At 34.3% G+C, this 20,372-nt stretch overlaps 1 protein-coding gene across 1 annotated transcript in view; it reads right to left on the bottom strand.

Annotated features, from left to right (window-relative positions):
- LOC136033245 (uncharacterized) overlaps positions 1-3,016 on the bottom strand; it is a 61,159-nt gene extending 58,143 nt beyond the window's left edge. Inside the window, exon 1 of the mRNA XM_065713968.1 lies at positions 2,844-3,016. The gene's annotated coding sequence lies outside the window, so the exon portion shown is untranslated. The remainder of the gene's footprint in view (positions 1-2,843) is intronic.
- Positions 3,017-20,372: the final 17,356 nt, after the last annotated feature.

Here is a 20,372-nt window from a genome sequence, read left to right as displayed (position 1 = left end):
TTCAGTATTTGTAGAAGTATTAACAGAAGTGGTATCCGCAGAAGTGCGAGTAGTCTCAGAGGCAGCGGCACCCACTGTAGCAACAGTAAAAGTTGCAACAGCACTTCCTATTCTGTAGTCTCTTGCAATTCAAGTAGTCATAGACACAGTCACAAGGGGGTCACAAACGTAATTATGAGAAGTCGTATTTGTAAGCGTTTGCACTCACAGCTAGCTGGAGCCACAAGTAGTCGCATTCATAGCCGCAAATAGTTATAGACACAGCCGTAAGTAGTTGCAATCGCAATTACAAGCAGTCACAGTAACTTGTAGTCGCAGTTGCAAGTAGTCAAAATTGCAAGTAGTTGAAGTCTCAATTGCAAGCAGTTTTGGTCTCTGCAAGAAGTTGCAGTCACAGTTAACAAGTAGTTAAATTAGTCACGGTTAAAAGTTCACAAAATAGCAGACAATTACAAACAGTCTTTTGCGCAAGCTGTCGCATGTGGACACTGTCACAAGCAGTCACAGTCCTAGTCCTCGAGAATTTAAAAGAATTACAGGCTATGAGCTGATCAGAAAATTTTGTCCTTTTTCGGCCAAATTTTTGTTTGACAATGTTCCTAAACTAATTGTTCTTCTCATTCTAGGTTCTTCTTCTCTTGGTGAAGTGTAGTTTCTAATTTTATCTATCGGTCAATAAAGTCTTGGCTTTATTTGTAGCCCCCCCTCCACCTTTCGATAAAATATAGTACACTTATTCCAGGCAATTATTTCCGAGACTTTTAAGTTAAACAAAAATTGAACCATTTTTTGTTGGAGATTTGGGTGAACGTGAGCCTTCAAAGCTAAATTTTTCTGTATAAAAAAAAATCGGCCAGGAGCTCGCAGTTTTAACTTCTAAGGATTTTGAAAAAAATGAAGTTTGCCCCCTCTTTTTTTTGGGGGGGGGGCAGTACTTTTTTGAATTCTTTGGCCTAGGAATTTTTGACTGTAGCCTTAGAAAGGATCAGGGGCACCAGTTTTTTAGGCCTATTTCAAGAGCCCATTCATTTTTGGTTTTTAAGCCCATTTCATTTAGTTCAGTATTGTTGAAAGATCTACTAACTGTGCATTTAAGGATGACGTGATGCCCCGTAGTCCCTAGGGATAGGGTTGTAGGCTACGTAATGTTCCCATTTTTCAAACATTTTATTTTTTATGATAAATATCCAACTTTTTCTGGAGGGGAGGGGGGTAATTTTCAGCAAGGGGATATTTCAGCACAGGGAGAATTCTCTGTGATGAGGAAAGATTCTGGGGAAGGTGAATTTTTCAGACGAATTTTTACAAGAGGGGAGGGGGCTAAGAGAATGTTCGGGCATTAATTCAAAACGGTCAGAAATAAATGAAAAAGGAAATTTTAATAAAAAGGAAGGAGTAACGTTAAAACTTCGAGCAATGATAAATTTTCAGGAGGAGCGCTTCCTCCTTCTCAACCACAAAACTTTATGCTAGTGTTTTACTTTTTGTCACAATCCTTTGAGAAAGACTGCTCAACTACAGGAGCCGTCAAATTTGATTGAAAAGTCTTTTAAAGAACTTTAAAACTGTAGCATAAAGAGCGACGGTCAAGGAAGGGGCAGCCCCCTTCTGTGGAATAATGTTTATCATTTTCAATTTTCAATGTTTCTTCTCACCTTTAGTTAAATAATTTTTTTATTTATTTTGTATTTTGGAGACGCGCACCAAAAATTTACTTTATTGCATATCTTTTTTCCAATCGTTCCATTGACTTGCGTATCTGAGTATAAAATTGATCAGTGACAAAGGATATCTGAATATCAAACTGATCAAACTGGTATCAAACTGACAAAGGATTTACAAAGTAGCTAAGACTTTACCCAGAGACCGAGCCGTGAAATTTTTTAGCTCTAAACCTTTTTATGTTATGTTTTTACTTTTTGTTATGTTTATTTTTGTTATGTTTGTTTTGTTATTGTTATGTTATGTTTATGTATCTTGTTGTTATGTTTATGTTGTGTTGATTTAGTGCTTTTAGCACTAAATCAACTCTTTCCATCTTTTTTGCTTTTTCAACTTTTCCTTTCGATTTAGTTCCATCTACATTGAAATTCATCTGGGGAAGCCAATCTCTCCTGCCAGCTTTTTTCTAAGTGTCTTTCGTTACAAATAAGAAAGGGTAAAATTCTGGGACAATTTTAAGACCCGTTTATAGAATTTACGTGTCATAATCTATTCTGAAACGCATAAAGGGAAAGAGTCTTTTGGATCACTTCAAGGCCCCTTTGCCTCCCCTGCCCATAGGGTCGATAGGGTTATGTAGCTGATGTACCAGGAAGTGATAGGGTTTTGCCGCCGAGAAGGTTGAAAAGATAGAGAAATATTTTATTTGGTACCTGGAAGTGTTGAAGATTGTAGCAGCTTGATATTATATCTGGTCGAGTAAATCTTCTGGATTTTTTTCTTTCTTATTTATTATCTTAAATAAAGTAAAAAAAAAAAAATATCAAAAACAAAATCAAAAGCTGGTGTAAATCCAAAGTCACATTTCTACTTCTGGATTTGAGAAATTGTTCTACAGCTTCAGGTTTCCTCTTTTGTCTGTTTAATCATTTTGCAAATAAAGTTGCTTTTAAAGATCACGTCACTGGAAAGTATTAGGAGATAATCCCGAATTGAAGTTTCCCAATTCGTCAAGGCAGCATGCTCTTAGGACCTTACACCTTATATGCAACAATTTCATAATGAATGATGTAATTTTTTGCCGAAGGAATTTTTTGTGATAGAGGGGAGGTGAGAGATTATGAACCGATAGTAGCATCATATATGTTTAATAAATAAATCGAGTACACAAAATCAATTACCTTGACTTTTCTATCCTATTAGAATAGATGGGGATTTTATTATAATGTTTTGCACTTCATTCAGATGATTTGTGTTTTTTGCTTTTTTTTTTATTTTTTGACACAGGTGGGAATTCCTTAGAGCTGAGCCAAAAAGAGAATTTATGGCAAACAATATACGGCTTCAAAACAGATAAATAAACTTAAAAATAAATTTGTCCAACATCTGTGGGAAAAAAAGATACCAGGTGAAACATTTAGTATAGTTATGTTTTTATTTACTATACACATAAAAGAAAATATGTTTTACGACGTTCCTAAAAAAGACACTAGGTTATAACTCTGTTGACACTAAAGTTACTACCTTTACCATTAATTCATGTTTTCGTAGTAGCAGTAAGCTAATCAAGCTACACACTGTGCAGCTAGTAATGAAAAGGCTGCGTTGAATAGTAATTAAGCTAGATAATATGAATTTTATGAACCAGAACATGTTACATAAATGAATCTTCTCAAAGATGAGAATCCTTTACAGTAATCGGGACTACTTTTATTTTGATATGATATACCTCTCCCCAAATATTGACAACAATACTCCCTTACCCACCCCCCTAAGAAAACAAAACAGAAAGCTTGAATAAATTGAGGCATTTTTAATTTTGCCTAAATTAAAATTCTTGAAAAAGGTTTATTTTTTTTTTTGATGGATCATGGCGTCCTTCCCTATTGAAATGGCTCAGTCTATTGAGTATCTTAGGTCCTATCACCTTTTCCTAAGAATTGCCCCTTATATTCGTAATCACCGCTTCGATCCCCCTATGAAGTAAAATTAAAACTTGCAGACAGGGATATTTTTTTCGAAATATATGAATTTGCAAAGCAATATGTTTTAAGGAATTGTTTACAATTGTATACAATTAGGTTTTCTGGTGAAAATAGAGGGGGGGGGCATTTTTGACCTTGGGTTTTTAATTGTATCACAACTTTTCAGGGTCACTCTCCACCTAAAAAGGATGATATATTAAGCTTAGAGAAAAGGAGGCGAAAGGACAAAGAAGAAAACTTGATTTTCTTGATGAGTCTCAAAACAGTTTCGGGCACAAGATAGGTAGGTATATAGGTAGGTAGATTTTAATTTAAAACCTTCACATCATTATATACCCATTAATCGCAAAAAGGTTGATCTGGCCTGTAATAGCGACAACATTCATGTCAAACAGTTCGTGGTAACAAACTGTAGTAAGGAGCGACCCGGCTCAATAGTAACGAAAACTCTAAAAAAATGGAATTTTGAAACCAGTAGCTAAATCAAAAGAATCGCATTTTAATGCTGATTTTAAATACATAAGTTTCATCAAGTTTAGTCTCACCCATAAAAAGTAACGAGCCTGAGAAAATTTGCCTTATTTTAGAAAACAGAGGGGAAAACCCCCTAAAAGTAATAGAATCTTAACGAAAATCACACCATCAGATTCAGCGTATCAGAGAAACCTATTGTAGAAGTTTCAAGTTCCTATCTATATAAATGTGGAATTTTGTATTTTTTGCCAGAAGGCAGATCACGGATGCGTGTTTATTTGTTTGTTGGTTTGTTTTTCTCCCAGGGGTGATTAGGAGTGTTTTTCTCCCATGCTAATTATTTTTCCAAAGTCAACGGATCAAAATTCTGAAATAGAGATTTTATTCAGCGTAGTCCAAAAACCTTATAACTATGTCTTTGGGGACGACTTTACTCCCCCACAGTCCCCATTGGAGGGGCTAGAAGTTACAAACTTTGACCAGTGCTTACGTAATAGTTATTGGGAAGTGTACAGACGTTTTCAGTGGGATTTTTTGGTTGGGGGAAGGGGCTGAGAAGAGGGGGATACGCTGGGGGAACTTTCCATCAAGGAATTTGTCATGGGGGAAGAATATTTCCATGAAGGGAGCGCAGGATTTTCTAGTATTATTTAAAAAAAAAAACAATGAAAAAGTAAATATGAAGAAGTTTCAGCATTAAAACTTAAAACGAACATAAATTATTACGCATATGATTGGCTCACCTCCTCCTAATACCTCGCTCTTTACGCTAAGGTATTTTTAGTAATTTCAACTATTTATGGCTTTTGTGATTCAGGGGTCATTCTTAATGAACTGGGACAAAATTTAAGCTTTAATGTAAAGAGCAAGGTACTGACGAGTGGGTGGACCCCCTCATATATGTAATAAAAATATGAGAATACAAAAGTTCGTTACGTAAGCTAATTTATAAGTTACGAATATCTTTTACTAATAAAACATTCGTAAAAAAGTGAAAGTTCTAGTTGCCTTTTTAAGTAATTAAAAAATCGGAGGTCAACTAGGCTTCCTCCCCTGCTCTTTTTTTCTCAAAATCATTCGATCAAAACTAGGAGAAAGCCATTTAGCAAAAACAAAAAAAAAATATGCAAATTTCGCCTTAATTATTCCTATGCGGAGAGCCAAAATCAAAACATACATTGATTCAAACATATTCAGAAATAAAAAAATACAGTTTTTTTTAACTGAAAGTAAGGAGCGACATTAAAACTTAAAACGAACAGAATTTACTTTGTATTTGAAAGGCACCTCTTCCACTTCAACGGCCTGCTCTTTAAACTAAAGTTTTTTTTACTGTTTTAAACAGAATAGTTGAGAGAAAGAGTCAAACTTTAGCGTTTGATTATGTATGGCTATGCTGTTTGACCTATGTAATTGGATGGATGAGTAGGGTTAAGGCCTTGTTCAAGTGCTTATCCATATCAATTACTAAATTAGGAAAACAGTCTTCCTTACTACTTCTCTTTTTCTTTTTTTATATGGTTTATATTTGTTTCTTCTATTATTTACTATTCATTATTTAATATAACTGATACATTTTCTATTATTTAATATTTAAAATTTATTGTTAATTTTTATAGTTTATGTTTTTTATGTTTGGTTTTACGGTGTGTGTTTGTTTCTGTGTTTGTGCTGATTTCTTTTTTTCACTATATACTTAACGTACTATCAGTTCCTTGGTCATAATTTCCAGTCATCCGAACAGCTTTATTTTGTTGTATTTGTACTCTTTTATAACTTGTGTAAAAAGCACTTTCCCATATCATAAATCCATAATTAATATAAGGCAATACTAACAAATAGCACAATGACAGAGTTGGAAAAAAAAAATTAGTTTACGCAGCATCACAACACCTCTTGATATTTTACATGAAATCACATTACTTTGTTTCTTCCAGCTGAGTATATTGTCGAGTATAAGTTCCAGATATCGAGTTTCTTGAACTTCAGCTAGAGTAGTTTAGTTCCATTATATAGAATAGCTCCTGGAGAAATGGTAGGCGCTGTTGCTATTGTAGTGAATGTCATAAAATTTCGTTTGGTTGTATTATTGTAAGTCGACTTAGAGAGACACATGTATGCAGTCCTTTTAATGCTTCATTAGCATTACCATTAAGTTCATTGCATTACCATTAAGTTCATTGCGAGTCTTTTCTGTAACTGTAAGTGCAGTAGCATCTGCAAATGAGATAAATTTGGCTCGTGGTATTTGAAATTGCATACTATCACAATATATAACGTATAATACCAGACCTAAGACTGAACCCTGAGGAAATTCACAAGTAATTGGATAGTATTTAGAAACCGAACAATCTAATAGCACACTTAAAAACCTACTCAAATAAGATTCAAAGCATTTCAAGCAATCATCCTTTATTCCTGGGCAACGTATTCTTTTCAATAAAATACTAAAATCTACTGTATGAAAAGCTTTTTTAAAATCTATAAAAATCGACACACAAAACGTCTGTTTATCTAGTTCACTATTTACAATACCCATCAGGTCCTCCTGAGCATTCACAGTTGAATGAGCTGTCCTGAAACCACATTGCGTCTCTGATGAAAATCCACATTTCATTAAACACTCAAAAAGTATTTTATGCATTGCTTTTTCATAATTTTTTGACAAAAGTGGTAAAATCGATATGGGTCTCCAGTGTGAGATGTTAGTAGGCGATCCTGCTTTTTGGCAATGGGACAACTTTCGCTAGCTTCAATGGATCTGGGAAAAATGATTCCCATTGGCACCTTTAAGATTAATTAAAAAAAAACTTTTTCACAAAATAAGCTTTCAAAAAAAAGGTCAAAAACTCCATTAGACCTAAAATAAGTAGAAATAAAGTCAAATAATCTATCAAGCGTAAATCTACCACACAATCTCTATCATTAAATAAATGAAACCGAAAATAACCAGAAATTATAATAAACAACCGATTCAAACTCCAAGCAAGCACAAACTAACTAGCCAGAACATAATTTACACTTCACCGATTTACCATTAGCCCGTTAGTAATAGTAGTAGCAGATTAGCAGTTGCAGTAGAATTCATAGTAATGGCCTTAGGTTTAGTAGTAGTAGTAGCAGCAGTAGTAGTAATAACAGTAACAGTAGTAATAATATCAGTAGTAGGAGTAGAAGCAGCAGCATTAAGATGCAAATATTGTCTTCTGGTTAGTTCAACATCTCCCAAAACAATCACTGTAAGTTTCAATTTTAAAAACAAAACTGTTCCTAAGATATTGCTGATATGCCCTTTTGACATCTTGCATGTGGACAACGTATTGTGAGGCATTTCACTTCCCCCTAAAAATTTTCTGAAAATTTCACTTTCATACCCTTAGGCATATTGGCACTAGTAGTCACGGTAGTAGTATTAGTGCTATATGTGCTATCAGTGCTAGCAGTAGGATTAAGAGTAATGGCACTAGTTTATGATAGCAGCAGTAGTACTAGAATATTGTCCTTGTGTCTGTTCAAAATCCCCCATTAAATTCTGGAGGTTTCAACTTATTACAATTATGATTTTGACATTGCCAGTAATTTTGATAACCTGTATATTTATATACTCCTTAAATATTATATTAATGTTCTTAGCCTTGCAAGTAATTGCAAAATAAGCAGTAGTTGCAGTAAAAATAATAATAGTAGTAGAACTAATAATGGTAGTAGTATTAATATTAGCGTGCATATATTGCCTTTTCGCCAGTTGACGTTCCCTTTTATTGAGTTCAAGAGTTCGAACTTACTACATAGATCAAATTAATATAATAGATTCTTTTGATAATCTGAGTGCACATAATGTCTTTTGATTTAGTTTAAGTTTGCCTTCAATATTCTCACTAATTTTACCTTGATATACTTAGCCTTAATACTAAGTACTACAGTTACTGCAGTGGTAGTAGGAGAAGTAGTAGCATTGGTGTTATATTAGTAGAATTAAAAGTAGCAGCAGGAATATTAAAAACAGAAGTAGCGTTGCATATTGCCTTTTAGTCAGTTGATCATCCCCCTCGTGATGCCCCGGAAGTTATAACTTGATGCGGCAAGCCTTTCCAAAATACTGCTGATGTGCCCAATGACATCCTTTTGATACTGTTTTCGTCTGAATACGCAACACCTTACATGTTTATACAATTGAAGTTGTAGTTGGAGGAGTTTAGTAGCCGTAGTGGTAAAAGTAGTAGTAGTAGGTGCACTAGTATTATTAAAAGTAGAAGTGGTAGTAATGTTACTAGTGGCATGTACATAATATCTTTTATAAGTTGATCTCCCCACTTAGTATTCTCTGAAAGTTCCAACTTGACACCCAAATCCATTCTCGAAATACACCCCTTTGACAATATGCATTATACAGATAGTGTTTTTGGATTTAGTTCAAAATTCCCCCTCGATATTCTGAATTCTTTTTTAACTTCATACCCGTAGCCTTAATTGTACTAGCATCATAGTAGCAATGGTAGTAGTAGGAACATAGGTAGCCGCATACACCAGTAGTAGCCACAATACACCAGTAGTAGTGTACTATTATTAGTAGTAGTAACATAAGTAGCAGCAGAATTAAAAGCACTAGTAACAGTTAAAGGTTGGCTTTTGATCATTTAAACATATCACTCATGATGCCGCAAAAGTTTTCTCTTGGCAGTAAGCCAGTATGGAAATGCTGCTGATACGCCCGTATCAGTAATCTGTAGGTTCATAGTATGTTTGGTTAAGTTCAATTTTCTCTTCAACGTGTCCTAAGATGTTTCATTTAACATCCTCAGCCTTGATATTACTTGCTACAGAAGCTCTAGTTTTAGTGTTAATAGTGATAGTAGTGGTGGTAGGAGTAGCAATAGTATTTGTGGTAGCAGTTGAAGCAATGGTGGTTATAGTAGTAGTAGTAGTACTAGCGTGCAAATAGTGTCTTATTGGTCAACTGATCATCTCCCTTATCATTTCCTGAATGTTGTAAATTAATATTATCAGTCATTCTTGAGTGACGCCCTTTTGACAACCCATATACATATAACATGTTTTGATTTAGTTCAACACTCCGCTCAACAATCCATGAAAGGGTCACCTGAATGATCTTGGTATTTTGGGAAATTAAAGGTCAAACATGCATAGCTTTCTCAATAACATATAATACCTATAAACAACAAACGAATTATCTAAACTAAAGCCCTTGCCCTGAAGGTTTTGGGGGAATAATATCTCCTAGGGCCACATTACTGGACATTTCAACAATATTAAAGAAAGTAAATGACTACCAATTTCATTTAGATGTTTGGGCGATTAAGCCTGGAAATGACGGGCTTGGGCGGGGGGGGGGCTGGTTGCCCTCAATTCACTTCCTGACCCTTAAAAAGGATACTATAACTTGCAATTTTCAAACGAATGAGTCCGATCTGAAGCTTATACGACTAAACATTCCGTAAAAACCTTATATGCCCCAAGAGCATACCTTAGAACCCTTGTGCCAGGGCTCTTGGGGGTGTCAATCCTGGAGGTATTGTTGTGTGTTCATTAGACTATTTTGGACTGACTGGACATCTTACAACTTCAATCAGGTTCATTTGGGAAAAAGGGTGTAGGTAGGGGGGAGCTAGTTGCCTTAAATCACTTTTGACTCACAAAAAAGGAACTAGAATTTTACATTTCCAGTCATTTGAGCCTCCTATAAAGTTTACATGAACCCCCCTCCTATTATATCTTTATATTTTCCCTTTGGTATAATTTAAACCCTTGCCGCCAGACTTTGGGGGGGGGGGTTGTGTCAATTTTGACGGTTTTTTCTTAATGTAATCTTTAGACTACTTTTGGAACAAGTAGCTACCTTAAAATGTCTATCTGATGCAATTTAGAAAAATCCAACGTGAAGGGTGGGGAGTAGTTGCCTTCCAATAACTTTAACTCTTAAAAAGGGCACTAGAACTTCCAATTTCCAATCCAATTAGCCCTCCCAAGCTTATTATGCCACTCTTTCCATAAAAAAACCTTATAAACCTCTGAGGTACAACTTAGAACCTTTGCCTTGAGGATTGCAGGGGCGAGGGTTGTCATCCTCAAAGACCTAACCTCTGGTCCTTGCAACTGCACTAAAACAAATGACTATCTCAAAATTTTGATTGGATGCGCTAGGGGAAATGATGGGCATGAGGAGGGGGGATGATCACCCTTCAATAAATTTCGACTATTAAAAAGGGCACCAAAACTTTATTTGAAGTGTCCTGTACAGAACTTCAACAACCCTTTCTATACGAAGTATCCTGATCAAAAATAAACAAAAAAAAGAAAGAAAATAATACATTGTGGCAACATCGCTCTTTACTTAGGCAGCGCTATTCAACTGCCTATTAAAAACTTGCTACTATTAAGGAAAAACTTATCACTATTAAGGAGAAACTTGTTAGTATTGAAAATAAAATAGTTACCATCAATAAAAATTTTATCACTGCTAGGAAAAAGCTTATTACTTTTATTCAAGTGTTGAAGCCTGAGCTGACTTAATCAGCAACTCCAGGGCAAGCTCTTAACCACTTTGTTTAATTCCAAGGTTAAGTTTCTCTAGATAGCTTTAGGCTATGTGAGGAGCCTAAAGTCAAACATTTATAGCTGTTTCATTTGGGTCATAGCTTGCACCACCTTAGTGCTATTGGCAATTTCTTCAACCTAAACATTTGTCTTTTGGTTTAATTTAAAAGGTCCTTTAACATGTTCTGAACTTTTTGACTTAAAACTATTAGTTGTTCCTGAGATAATGCAGATCAACTATTTTTTACCACCTGGATACGTATAGTGTCTTTTAATTTAGTCAACATCCCCTGAAAATTTCACATTAATACCCTTAGCCGTTGTTGCCCTGTTAACAACCAGGATGTGCAAATTCTCTTTTGATGTAGTTAAACATCCACACTCACTAGTGTTGGGGGGTTTCATTTTATTGCACTTAGTTGTTATTGCTTATTTAGATTAATACCCTGACAAACGCCATGGCAGTATAAAAGGCTGGGGCTGTACCTGTGCTGTGAGACGGTTTGGGGTATTGTCTATTATGGGTTGCCTCCCCACTGCAGCAAAACAATTTTAGGCATGAATTATTAATGAGTCAGAGGCAATAGGCTTGAGACAGTCTGTGCAGGACGTTTGACTCTTGTTGATACAAAAGCATTGCAAAGTACGGGAAACCATGTCGTGACCAAGATGGGCCCAGTATTGCACATAACCTCCATCCAACCAAAGGTCCCAGGGATTGTTTACTGTCTGGTCCTAAGCCGGCTTAAGTGCTTTGTGAGGGTTTGAGAAGATGTATAGCTCCCCGTTCTGAACCGGTTTTGGGACCCTTGCTTATCTTGATGCCATAATAAGTACAGTGGTGTAAGAATGCCTTATTATTATGCTTCATAGATTTACTTCTTTTTCATGACTTGATTTTTGGATAGAAGTGAAAATCCTCATTGGTCCAACAAATCAGATAAACCAGCGATTTAAAGTTAGACTAACTTGAAAATACCTCCAGTTCTTATGACAACCGACAATAAATTGTCAAGTTTTGAATGTATTGACATCTCTCTGTTTCAGAGGATAGCAACTATTGAAATATTTGAACCGTAATAAATATTTAACCATATTTTAACCGTAATAAATGGAACATAGGGATCGAGAAGAGAGTTTTTCTTGTGAGGAGATCAGATTAGAAAGCAGAGGAACTTTGGTAAGTAACTTACCTTAGTTAGCCTTGGCAACCACCTGTCTGTCTTCAACTTCTTTGAATGTAATATTATAACAATACTATAAAACCGTTGCGTCACTTTGTTTTAAACCGAGAGAAATCTAATATTGTGTTGAATTAACTTGTCAAGTAAATCTCTTGAGTTACCTTTTTGGGTTCTGCCCGTAACTTTAGTTAGAGTTGTATCTTCCCCTTGAAGGACTCGCATCTTCGGGGTTTTATATTTACTACGAATTAATTTCTTTGATTAAAACTTTGTATTAAAGCATATTCAGACCACAGCAGAAGGCTGTGACAACCTTTTAAATAGCCTAAGATATTTCTTAGATATTTGTTTTACTCGGTTACGGGTTTTACGATCTCTTCTTATCCCTCTCCTTAGTTAAGGCCAGGTCAATCTAAAACCAGCATTGTTGAAAGAAAACTAAATGTAAATTTTGTTTAACCTGAAGCTTTTTTCTTTTCCTAAATTTACTGTTAATTGTACAGGAGTAAGAACTAACTCAAAAACCCCAAGGTAACATAGGGTAACTCACAACAAGGGGTATAAAGCTATAAGAACTGCCGCCCCCTATTCAGTCTAGTGTTTCTTGTTGCTTAAATGCAGTGTTATAATAGATCTCACACATAGATATTGCAATTCCCTAGACTCTAGTTTTGTTTACCTACTACATTTGTTTTCTAGTGTTTATACGATAGAGTGTGAATCCTGAGGAGAGGTTTTTACCCTTTCCAGTTTGTTCTTTTACCCTTCCAGTCCTTACTTTGTTCTCTGTACAGCTAAGCTATTCACTAAGTCTATACAAAAAGGCCAGGGAGAGGATTGTGTTATTAGTCAAGCTAAGAGTTTATAGTTCTTTCCAGTCTCGGGATTTTTAGTCGAGGGTTTTCCCTGTTGAAGTTAAAATTTGCCAAAGTTCCAAGAAGCACCGATTATTGTTAAGAGAAATAATTAGTAAATACCTTGATTTGAGTTGAACTAATAAATTTGTATCTAACCGATCGAGGTTATTCAAAGTTCATAGCTCACCTTAGAAGTATTTTATTCACTTTCGCATACGTGAACAGATATAGTAAACTTGTAATAGTAATACCCACATTAAATCCAATTACCAGATTTTACTTTATTTGATAGCTTGGACTAAGGATTATAATACCAAAGAACTGAGCCTTAATTAGTTATTCAACTGTATTTCATTCTATTAGAAATATTTAGTAGCCTAAAAATTAACTGTAGACTCTCTTTCTCGGTGGCGACATCTGGGCAGTGGAGACATCCTCCGTGGGATTGCAGCACACACCATACCAAACCAACAATTTTGACGATAACCTTTGGGGAATATATATTCAATAGCATGGAATAAAACGTTTTCTCCTCTTTTTTCAATCGTATCAAATTTAAAAATAAAATAAAGTTGTCACCGAACTTTGAGTACCGATCTAAACTTATTGCTTCGGTTAAGAGCACTGCCGGATGACTGTTAGTTTCCTTAAGGACTTTTGGTAAAGATATTCACAAATAGAAATCAGTACGTCAAGAAGTGGCTTTGAGAAAGAGAGTTTACCCAAAGTCTGCATAAGACAATGACCAGACACAGTATCAGGCCCTAGAAAGAGGGCAACCTTATTTTGGTTTAAAAAACAAAATTGCAACTTGGAATGTTACGACGTTAAAAAACAACTATGATATTGGAATTTTGACTGACAAATTTAAAAGCTTCAAGCTAGGTTTATTAGGAGTTTCAGAAACTCATATTCCAGGGGCAGGAAACATGAAACTAAGTGGTATAGATTTATTTTAATCAGGTAGAAAGGATGGGGCCTAAAGGCAGGATTAGATCTTGTGGTAAATATACAAGCTGCCAAGTCTTGTCTAGGTTAGGAAGGTATTTCAATAGAATGCTACTCGCTCGCTTTATTATTAAAAAGTACAAGGTATCAGTCATAATAGTACATGCCCCTATGAAACCGACTGATTGAGACATAGGAGACTGGGATGAATTTTACTTAAACATATAGGGACCAAAGACAGGGGCCAAGGTAGAAATATGGTATTTTTATTACAGGATAATAATGCCCAGGTCTATAAGAACACGGATAGAACATACCTGGGTAAATTTGGCATAGGAAAGTAAAACAGTAATGGTTTCAGACTGCTGTAATTTTACAGGTATAACAATTTAGTTATAACCAATACAGTGATTGGTCATAAAATGGCACTTAAGTGTACATGGTATTAACATGATGGTGTGACGGGTAACCTAATTGATTATATTACTACAAAACAAAGACTTGCAGGATTGATAAAAGATATTAGGGTTTACAGGAGTGCTGCTATTTCTATTAAAAGTAAAGATCGCCTTCTAGTAGCGCCTAAGGTTAATCCAAATCTGGAATTTAGGTAGGATAACTATCTCCCTGGAAACTAGAACATTGGTAGACTCATGGATGAGAAGTTAATAAAAAAGCTTTTCAAGAGTGGTTGGATACCAAACTGGAGAGTTTAAAATTTGACAGTGTACTAGATGTGTTGAATAATTATGGGGAAATAGTTTTCAAGGTCGCTGATGGTGTCTTAGTGAAGAAAGATAGAAACACAGCTAGAAATGGCAGTGAAAATGTTTTATGTTTAGTAGAGAAGAGGAGGGGCCTGTATAAGAATTATTTGACCGGTAGGTCACATGAAAATAAGAGTAACATAAAGGAAATGGAGAAAGAGTTAAATGTGATTTAAGGTGTGAGATGGAGGCCACGAATAAAATTCCCCAAAGGTTGAAAAATGCAGCCAGACGTCATAACAGTGAAACATTTTACTGGGATGCTATAAAATTGAGACGAAATAGTCAAACTGGCCTTATCCCAGTTGAACGGGATCACGATTAGCGATTAGGAAGGAGGTAAGGATAGATGGGCTGAACATTTTGAGAATATGCTAAAACGTGACAGTTACAAGAAATGATTTAGAAAAGAAATAAAAAGTTTGTGGAACTTTGGATGTAAAAGAAGATTTATTTTGTGGGGAACAGTTAGTGACAGTTCTTAAAGCATTAAAATATAATGGGGCTCCAGATGCTGATAGTGTGGAAATATACTTTTTTAAATGTGGTGATTGTGAAGTTTGAGATAAGGTAAAGAAGATTATGAATATGCTTTTCACAAAAGGGGAAGTTCCAAGCGAATTAAAAAAAAAACTCTAATTCAAGCATTGTATGGAAAAGCTTATAAGATTGAGTGTGGTAATTATAGATCCATTAGCATAGCTATGGGAAGCAAAATATTTAGTATGGTGATACTTTTCATCCTTAGAAATGTTGTAGATAAAGTTTTAAGAGAAGAGTATGGATGTTTTCGGAAGGGTAGAGAATGAATCTAGCAACTTTTTACTCTTGGATTATTAGTCCTCAGTTTTATAGACTATGAGCAAGTGTTTGATTACACTGATGTTAGAGCTGTAGCAAAGGTCTTATCCTTGTACGATCAACCAGGCCAATACATTAGAGCAATTATTTCTATGTAAGGCAATAACACTGCTGTGGTTAAGGTAGGAAATGAGGTTTGCAGCTGGTTTCGTATCAAATCCAAAGGTTAGCAGGGGCCCTGCTCTATCCCTGTGTATATGCATCATTTTTATGGACTTACTTTCCTGAGGTATGCATCATTGAGATGAGTAAAACATTGCTGTATTTAGAATATGCTGGTGATTTAAGCATCCTAGATAAAGTCCGAGCTAAATCGAATAGACTTGTAGAGGATTTACGTATTCAGGGTGCTAGAATAGGTTGTAAATTAAAGTTAACAAGACTTAGCCAAAAAGGCTAGGAATAAGCGAAGATGAAAAGGTGACACTGAGCTACGAAAAATTGATCTAACGGATAGCTTCACTTACCCTGGTAATATTATTAGCAGATATGGTGGATGTAATGAAGGTGTTAAAAGAAAAACAGCCAAGGCCCAAGGTGTTTTTTTTTTTAATTTGAAAAAATTTAAAAAATAGGAAGATAAGTTTGCGAGCCAAGAATAGAATATTGGAAGCTATAGTGTTGACAATTGCCAAATGTCATGTTCAGGGGAATATGTATAGTGGTGTAAATAAACGAAAATATAGGGTTAGGAAGGGTGTGTGAACAATTTTTTACAGCCTTTTTGACATAAAGATCTGAAATATATTTTAAATCTCGAAGGGGGGGGGAGAGGAGAATTTTCTATTTTGATTTTTTTGTGAAAATACCAGAGAAAGATATTTTTTAATATTCTGGAGAATGCGCTCCAAAAAAGAGAGGAAGATTTGCTTGACGTTCTTAAGGGAAATTACCTAATAAGTGCTCTTACTAATCAGTTAGAGCACGTTAGTAGTGACTGCCCTGTGGATCTGATGAGTACCCTGTCCCTTCGAATCCCCGTCCCGATACTTTTTTTAAGACTTCTTCAAGAAGTAGGTGCTTATTACGTAATAGAGAATGTTTTCTAAGAGATGTAGGTGTTAATTACATAACAGGGATTTTTTATATGATGCATACATTAATTACCTATCGGTTTCTTTGATTGTTCAAAAACCTTCAGGGACCCACCAAAGCAGGATTTCTTTGTTTGTTACCTAATAGGGAATGTTAGAGTCCTTTAGGCAGGCAGAGAAGTTTTATTAAGACCTTTTCTTCAAAATGTATACGTTTCAAGACATTTCAAGACGTTTTTTAAGGTATTTTTTTTCAAGATATTTTTCAAGATATTTGAAGATATTTCAAGACAGTTTTTAAGACATTCTTCTTCAAGTCGTTTTTCAAGACATTTCAGAATGTTTTTTAAGACGTTTCGAGACGATTTTTAAGATATTTTTCTTCAAGACGTTTTAAAGGATTTCTTTGGTTGTTAGGTAAAAGAAGAATGATTACTTATGTTAAGGATGACGCGATCTCCTAGACTGCAGGGGCTCGTGGGAATTCCCAACATGTAAGTGAGGAGGACCCACACATTGGATGCTACGTGGTGCACAAGTGGGATGTGACGCAATCTTGAGTGATTTTACAGATTCATTAGGGGTGACTTAATCTTACGTGACTTGCTAGATCTATTGGGAATGTGGGAAGGACGCAATGACAGTGCACATGTGAATTTTCACGTAATGACAGTGCACACAAAGATGTTACATAATACTTTAAGATATACTTTGGAATTTAAATTTTCTTCAGAATTAAATTTTTCTATCAAGATGGTTTTTCTCCAAGATTTAATTTTTTCTTTGTTACATAATACTTTAAAAGATTTTTTTAAGATTTAATTTTTTTTAGCATTTCACTTTTTCTATCAAGGCGGTTTTTTCTTCAGGATTTAATTTTTCTTTTCAAGTTTTTTCTTCCAGATTTCATTTTCTATCAAGACGGTTTTTTTCTCAGGGAAACTTTGCATTCCAAAAATTTCCTGTCTGCAATAAGATTCGAAATGGATATCCCCTAAATGGAATAGAGTGCTAGACGGGTGGACTACAAAAGCCTTTCTAATGTTTTGATTCAGAAAACACTTTCTACATGATAGCCTACTGCCCTCAAGGACAATTCCCTGTTACCGCATACTAGAATAATTACATGATTTTCATATTTCCAACCCCTTCCACATAAGAGCAAAAGCGTCCCAATACTATTGATTTTTGCTTTGTTGAATACACCTGCCTATTACAGAGCTATTAATTTTTTAACGTGATCTTAAAGATGAAGTTACATAGCAGATGTTATAGTCTTTGCATTAGATATTTCATTGCGTAAATGATTGCGTATTGAAGTTTTATCCTGGAACAGGAAATTTAAAGAATGAATGCTTATGTAAATGCAGCTTTTATTAAATAACAGATTTACAAGCACTATAAAAACACACAAAAAGCAGTTAAAACACAACAAACGGAAAAAACATAAAAAAGCTTATAAAGATTAAATTATAAGCAAAAGGAACCATGAATTAAAGAAAGGTGGGAACTCTAGCAACCATCTCCAGAGAGTGGGTTGTAATTAGATATAAATTTTAACCATATTAAGAGATAATTCTAAGAGGTCTTAATGAAAATTTATCATTTCTGGTGCTCTATTACACGTACCCACAAAAGAAGCAACACATTTTTTGCATTCAGTGATTTTTGAGAGCTTCTAATGAAATTGACGCGTTTCCTTTAAGACTAAGCATATTTCATGCCACGATTACAATATGTGGCTAGCCCACCCCAGAAGTGTATTCCGGGGGGAAGGGTTGATTTTCGAGACAACTTAGGTTTTGTAAGGGATTAAATGCCTCTTTTTTTCAATGAGCGTTAGATTCCAGCCCCCTAATTAAAAAAGCATTTTATCCCCGAGCCTTTCATGAAAATGCCTCATTTTTGAGACAAGACAATGCATTCCTGGTTGCAAGCAGACATTTGAATAACAGTTTCTTTTCATATTTCGCATATTCTTAATAGAGGTGAATTTAAGTCTGCTAAGATATTTTTCTGGGCTTTTAATGAAAATTCCACGTTTCTTTCATTGAGCGTTAGATTTCATCTCCCGTCAAAAAAATGTTTTAACATCCTCACCCCAATTTTTCAATGAACAAACTTCGTTTGTTTGAGTCATGACTATGCATTCCTAGTGGACATGCGAATAAATCAGTAATATTTTCTTTTCATATTTCACAGAATCTCGGGAGAGGTAAATTTAAGCCACATTAAGAGATTTTTGAGGGCTTTTAATGAAAATACCTTGTTCCTTTTACTAAGCATTAGATTTCAGCTCCCCCTCCTCCGTAAATTTTTTTTAGCATATCCCAGCTTATATTTGTTCTAACACCTCCCAGGATGATTTTTGTTTCGTAAGAAGCATTTCATATTTTTTAAGAAAACTCTATGATTTTTTATTATGTATTTTTATTTTGTAAGATTTTTTTTTGTGATGTAAGAAGTGTTTTGCATTTTGTAAGAAAAACTTGTGATCTTTTAGGAAGTATTTGTTTTGTATGATTTTTTTTTTTTAAGAAGTATTTTTGTCTTGTAAAAAGGATTTTGTAGGGATCGTTTGTGATTGTTTAGGATGTATTTTTGTCTTGTAAGAATTAATTTGTTTTTTAAGAAGTATTTTGTATGATATAATAAGAATTTGTGATTTCTTAGGATTTATTTTTGTTTTGTAAGAATCATTTTTTGCTTTGTCAAAAGAATTTTTTGTTTTGTAACAAGTATTTTGTATTTTGGAAGAACAATCTCGGATTTCTTTGGATGTATTTTTGTTTTGTAAGAATTTTTTTTTGTTTTGTAAAAAGTATTTTTTATTTTGTAAGTAGTATTTGTGATTGTTTAGTATGCATTTTCGTTTTGTAAGAATAGTTGTTTTGTAAGAAAAATTTTGCCTTTTGTTACAAGAATTTGTGATCTTTTGGGATCTATGTTTGTTTTGCAAGAAATATTTTGTATTTTATAATAAGAATTTTTAATTTCTTAGGATGTATTTTTTTGTAAGAATTATTTTTTGCTTTGTAATAAGTATGTTTTGTTTTATAAGAATGATTTTTTGTTTTGTAAAAAGTATTTTGTATTGTGAAAGAAGAATTTAAGATTGTTTAGGATGTGCTTTGGTTTTTTAATTATTATCTTTTGTTTTTTAAGAACTTATTTTTGTTTTGTAATTGGAATTTTTGATTTCTTATGATGTTGTTTTCTTTGTAAGAATTATCCTTTGTATTGTAATAGGTATTTTATATTTTGTAAGGAGAATTCATGATGTTTTAGGATGTATTTCCTTTTTAAAAAACTATTTTTTGTAAGAGGCATTTTTTGTTTTCTAACAAGTAATCTGTGTTTTTTATGAACAGTTTATGATTATTTAGGATGTATTTTGTTTCGTAATTTTTGTTTTGTTTTGTAAGCAAGTCTTTTATATGATGTAATAAGAATTTGTAATTTCTTAGGATGTATTTTTGTTTTATAAAAATTAATATTTGCTTAGTAAAAAGTGTTTTTTCTTGTGTACGAAGTATTTTGTATTTTAAGAATAACGTCTGATTTCTTAGGATGTACTTTTTTTGTAGTTATTATTTTCTGTTTTTTAAGAAGTATTTTGTGTTTTGTAAGAAGAATTTATGATTTACTAGCTGTTGGGGGCTTATGATTTACTAGCTTACTAGTAGTGGTGGGGGCAATCGCGCCCCCCAAAGCCCCCCAGCGCGCGTAAGTCGTTACGCGCCATATTAGTTACGCGCCATTGTAGTTGTGTCCCTGCGTCCCACCTGTGAATATAGAAAGATATATATATATATATATATATATATATATATATATATATATATGTATATATATATATATATATATATATGTATATATATATGTATATATATGGTGGGGGCAATCGCGCCCCCCCAAGCCCCCCCGCGCGCGTAAGTCGTTACGCGCCATATTAGTTACGCGCCATTGTAGTTGTGTCCCTGCGTCCCACCTGTGAATATAGAAAGATATATATATATATATATATATATATATATATATATAT

Source organism: Artemia franciscana, chromosome 1 (genome assembly GCF_032884065.1).
Source record: "Artemia franciscana chromosome 1, ASM3288406v1, whole genome shotgun sequence".
NCBI classification, from domain to species: Eukaryota; Metazoa; Arthropoda; class Branchiopoda; order Anostraca; family Artemiidae; genus Artemia; species Artemia franciscana.
Note: the sequence above shows the minus strand (reverse complement) of the source record. Positions and strands in the feature narration are given on the sequence as shown.